This window comes from Conger conger, chromosome 9, assembly GCF_963514075.1.
Source record: "Conger conger chromosome 9, fConCon1.1, whole genome shotgun sequence".
Taxonomy (NCBI): Eukaryota; Metazoa; Chordata; class Actinopteri; order Anguilliformes; family Congridae; genus Conger; species Conger conger.
This window is the reverse complement of record NC_083768.1, coordinates 44,745,496-44,750,848: the sequence shown is the minus strand read 5'-3', so window position 1 is coordinate 44,750,848 and position 5,353 is coordinate 44,745,496.

Sequence of the window (5,353 nt, the reverse complement as noted above, 5' to 3'; positions counted from 1 at the left end):
CCGATGTGGAAACGATGAGTACTGAGAAGCGAGAGGACACACCCTATACCTCATTCAGGAAACGGCCCAGGCGTGGATGCTGGGGACCCATGTGACATGACACCAGATACCACACAAACCCCCCCGCCTCACAGCACATCTGACATCTCAATCTTACACCAAACACAGCCCTCATCCACATCATGGACCCCTCACTGCGTTTTGCTAGTCTGTGTGCAGTCAGATTCACTCAAAGACAATTCTGCAAAAGCATTCACACAGAACTGGGATCATAGATGTAACTTTGTATAGCTCTGTTGTGCTGCTGTAGCAATAATTCTTTAATAACTCCCAGTACAGTATACCCATGGGGTATTGTCTCATACTGGCAAAATGCAGATGATGGAACAAACTAATGTTGTTTTTTACTGAAGAAGTTCTTAAGCATGAGTCACATAGTAGCACAATGACAGGGCCGCACAAAGTGTTCTGTGATTGTTTGTGAAATGTAATAGTGTTTATTTAGTAAAAACAAAGTTTAAACATGTTTTAACGCCCCCACAGACATTTCATAGGGACTTCCAACTGTCTACCGTGTAATATACTAGTTGTCTCGATCATGCTTTGTTTCTTTTTACAGGTTTTGCAGGCACCTCCCATCAGCAGATAATTTCCTCGAAATGAATGGCTTGCAATGCGGCTTCCTCTTGGCCGTGTGTTGAGGGTAGAAAAGACAGAGAGGATTGTGGGACTTGTTTTACTATCTCTGCCGCCGGACACAGAAGCGGCACTTTCAGAATCTCACAGTAAGAAAAACACAATTGTTTTTCTGCACCTGTTTCCTACGCTAGCAGCGCGCTCCCTCTGTTCCCCTGTTTTTAAAATAAACACAAAGGAGTGTGACTGAAACAGAGAGAAAATGACCCCCCCCCCCTTATTTTTCTTCAGCTTGCGAGGGAGTTGTCTCAGAGATCGAGCCCCGATTGCATTTTTCCCTCCATCTCCGATGTAGCAGAGGGAAGTCTTGCCCACTGCAGAAGGAAGTTTTCTTCCACAGACTTCTGGGACTAAGAAACAGAGATAAGGAGAAAGCAATATGCACCATTTCCTGCAGGCAGAAGCTGCGATGTGAGGCCCTGCGCTGAGCCGGGTTGTGTAACTTACCAAAATCCTTTATTTGAAGTGTCAGGATAGAAGCCAAGCAGCCGACGGCCAGAGACAGATTAGCGTGGGGACCGTGCTACCGCGGGTATCCATGGTGACGGTCTCCACGGACGAAACGCTCCCACCTTTACTGTACCGGCCGTCCGGGGCAACGCTTTGGAGAGCTGGGAAACATGTCGGCTGCGTCGTTAGCACGTTATTTCACACAGCCCTTATTTCATGTCCCGCTACCTCGCATACCGTTTGCCAAGCAAGATCTGTCTCTGCATTATGCTCTCAGAAAAAAAGTTATTTGGCTTGTCCCCCCCTGCTGAAAAAAACAGCTCAAGCTAAGTTTTGAAACAGCTGGTAGAGGGTTGACCAATTCAGACCAGCTCCATACTCAACATGGTTTGACCAGCTCCAGCTATTCTACAAAACAGCTGGTAGCTGGTAATATCAAGCTGGTCATAGCTGGATTTTACACCAGATTGCATAGAGGAACCCTTTTCAGTTCTTCACAGAATCATTATGAGAGTGAAGCTATAGACAAGCAAGCATTTTGCCTGACAAAGAACCGTTGAACTAGAGAGGGTTCTTCTATGGACTCTCAAGGTTCATTTTGGACCTATTTTTTCCTGAGAGTGTAGGAATGCTGCGGGCGGTTTACGCCCTACGGCCTCTCCCAGATGCTGGACTGCTAATAAAAGGCTGGGAGGATAGACCGGTCTGTATTAAAATGTGTTTACAGGGTTGCAGGGCTTGAAGGTCAGTGGGGATAATCACTACCTCCGCGTGGGAGAGGAGCAGCAAACTCAAAACTAGACTAGCGGAGGGGGGTTGAGGGGGATAGTAGGGTGGGGGGAGGATGAAGTCCGTCACAGTGGATGCTCTGTCTGTGGGAGCAGAATATACCCCCTTCCCTTCTCCCAAGGCCTCTCCCGAAACATGTACCCCACCCCCCCTGCCCTCAACAGTCTGAGGTCCAGGTTCAGCGTCTCTCAGTGTCCCCTGACCCGCTGACCTTTGACCCCGGGCCTGACGGTTTTGTTTTTGTATCTGTGGCATGTGTGTATAGTGGTGAGGGGGGTGACATGTGCGGAGACGGGTCTCACACTTTTATTTATTTATTTTTCCACCACCCCTCTTCATACTACATCCTCTCACGTTCTCCATTCCTCTAACAAAAACACAAACATTTCACCATGTCTACCGATTTAACTACAATGCTTAATCAGATAGATTGATTCATTTTTTGTTTCTTTATCTATTTGACTGTTCAGTTTTCAACCTGGATATTAGCACACACAGTATATTGAAAACCATCTTACATCTGAAAGGCTAATATAATATAATCTGTAGTCCCTGGCCAGTAGAACAATTACTAATATAAAACAGAAATGGAGAAAACATGAATGACTGTCTGGCCACAGTAATAGTGAAAATGTTGTTTTATTTTTACAAGCACACCCCCCATCCCTCCTCTCCTGAGCTACTGGGGCAGCAGTGCATGCTGGGAGAGAACCTTCCAGATGGAGTTTAACTTGAGCTTCCCCGATGGCCTGTATGAGGGATTGAGAAGAAGGCAGGAAGCCCTTCTGCTGTCTTTAAAAAAGATCTGATTCAGCGGAGGAATGTAGCTCCTGGGACCCGGCTCTCATCCCTCCTCTCCCGCTGCCGCCCGTCGAGTCGGCCGTCTCTGTCCTCGACTGACGGCTTCGGCTCCTTCCCTCTGCTGCTCTCGCGTTTGAGATCCTAACCGGCGTGAACGGGCGCCGGTGACTCAGTGTTCTAAAAATGGCCCACCGTAAGGGGATAGCGGCTTGTAGCGTTTGTTATTGTTATTGAGGAAATGTCTGTGGTATGCTCCCTGTTTATGTGTAAATGCTAAGTGCCTGTACCCAACGCAAGCAGCTCTATTGCTATTTTTCACTGCCTGTGGGAGCAACTACTCACTCAATGTTTTGTTACGATGTTTGCTGTTCTTTTCTATTACCGTTTTCAGTTTGTATTCATGCTCTGCTTCTTACACCGAACTGGATTCTGCCCTCGGACAGATCCAGGCTGAACGACTGCATTAAATTCCACTTGGTCAAGGTTGACAAATGTTATCCAATAAGGACAGACACAAGGGTGCAAATCCGTAGGAGCAGGCAGGTGCGGCAAGAGAAATCCTGGAGTAGGCGGTGCCGGCAAAAAAACTAGGCCATTATCAGTTAATTAGCTGAATCAGGTGTCTTAGTGCTTGGCTGCACCCTCAACAGCCCTTTTTGGATAAGATTGGGCACCCCATGTGCTAGGTATTTCAGTATATAACCTACAATTCACTCCACTAGCACATTGACTGCCGCACTTTGGCTGTTCTCTGTGCTAACTGGCTGGGGTGCTGCCCGCGGTTGGTAAGTGCTGCTGAGCTGGATACCAGCTGCCTGTAGAAGTGTAAACACTGCTTGTTTGGCCCTTAGGAGAGAAGTGGGTGACCAGTTGTCCCTAAATAGCCTAAGACCTGATATTCTAGCACATATTTATTGTTGCTGTTGCTGTTGTCGTTGATGTTGATGATAATGATAATGATTATTATTACTGTAAATGGGACAGCTATGCCACACCCATAATTACTGTGATAAATGAACCTGTTGTTAAAGGTCTTGGTAAATGGGTGAACTGTGGATCACGGATCCAAACCCTCACACTTCTGCAGGACCAGAACAGCAAAATTTGTGTTTGCACTTTAGGCTTTTGTGTTAGAGGACGTGAAAGAGTGTCTGAGATTTGTGTGTGTGTGTGTGTGTGTAGAACAGAGAGAGAGAGAGAGTGGAGAGAATTTTGGCGTGCTGCCAGGGTGTGATTTATGGGCAAAATCTCTCCAGTCTTTGTGTTTCCCTGGCAGGAGCTGTCCATTTGGGGGTTCCTGGAATGGGGGTCAGCTAGCTGGGGCTTCTTTTGATGTAGTGTGCTGAAGACACAGCGTTTCGTGCCTGACTCCCTTTTGTAACCTTCCCCCCACCCCCCAGGTCCTCTCCTGAGATGGCCATTTTGTATTTTGTTTGCAGACAAATGGCCGGTACCTAGCTACCTAGCTGTTTAGGCCTCCCTCTTTCCCACAACACCACTGACCTACTTCAACCGCAGAGCCCTAGAATCCCAGAAACCTCGGTCTGTTCTCCACGCTCGCGTGCGGCTCACGGCTCTTTACGACTGTCACTCATAAATACCGCCGACTTTATAGCCGCCGCGTCCCAAAACGGCTCCCCAGACAAATGAAAGCAGAAAACCTTGCTGCGTATAAATAGACACAGCAGGAGAAATGCTCCAGTTGTGTCCTAATGTGCTGAGAGGCGAGCTGGTGCTCTGAGCTGGCGAGCCCGCTGGGGGTTAGTCTGAAGGACGTGCTGGGGTCTGAGGACTGTGCGCTGGGGGTTAGTCTGAAGGACGGGCTGGGGTCTGAGGACTGTGGGCTGGGGGTTAGTCTGAAGGACGTGCTGGGGTCTGAGGACTGTGCGCTGGGGGTTAGTCTGAAAGACGTGCTGGGGTCTGAGGACTGTGGGCTGGGGGTTAGTCTGAAGGACGTGCTGGGGTCTGAGGACTGTGGGCTGGGGGTTAGTCTGAAGGACGTACTCTGGGGTCTGAGGACTGTGCGCTGGGGGTTAGTCTGAAGGACGGGCTCTGGGGTCTGAGGACTGTGGGCTGGGGGTTAGTCTGAAGGACGGGCTCTGGGGTCTGAGGCCTGTGCGCTGGGGGTTAGTCTGAAGGACATGCTCTGGGGTCTGAGGACTGTGCGCTGGGGGTTAGTCTGAAGGACGTGCTCTGGGGTCTGAGGACTGAGGACTGAGGACAGCAAGAAACACACAGGAGCGGAGTGTGAGTCTGATGGTCCTGAGGGCCGGATCCCCAGTGTCCCCCGCACCCTGATCTGTCCCCTCATCACCAGTGTTAGCCTGACCAACTGCTGCTGTCTAAAAACAGCCCAGTGACCTGATACTGACATCACCAGCATACATCACGTGCACACACACACACACACACACACACACACACAGTAAGTAGAGAGGTCCAGGAGGAATGCACACGGCTATCATCTCTGGTCCACAGTCTGACTGGCTGTAACTAATAACTATCACCTCAGCTCACCTTAATTCAGCAAGATCTTTATTTACATACACATTCATAAAAGCAACACTCACAAATTGGCATTGCAGCACAAAATAAACACTCTCTGTCCCTTCCTCAT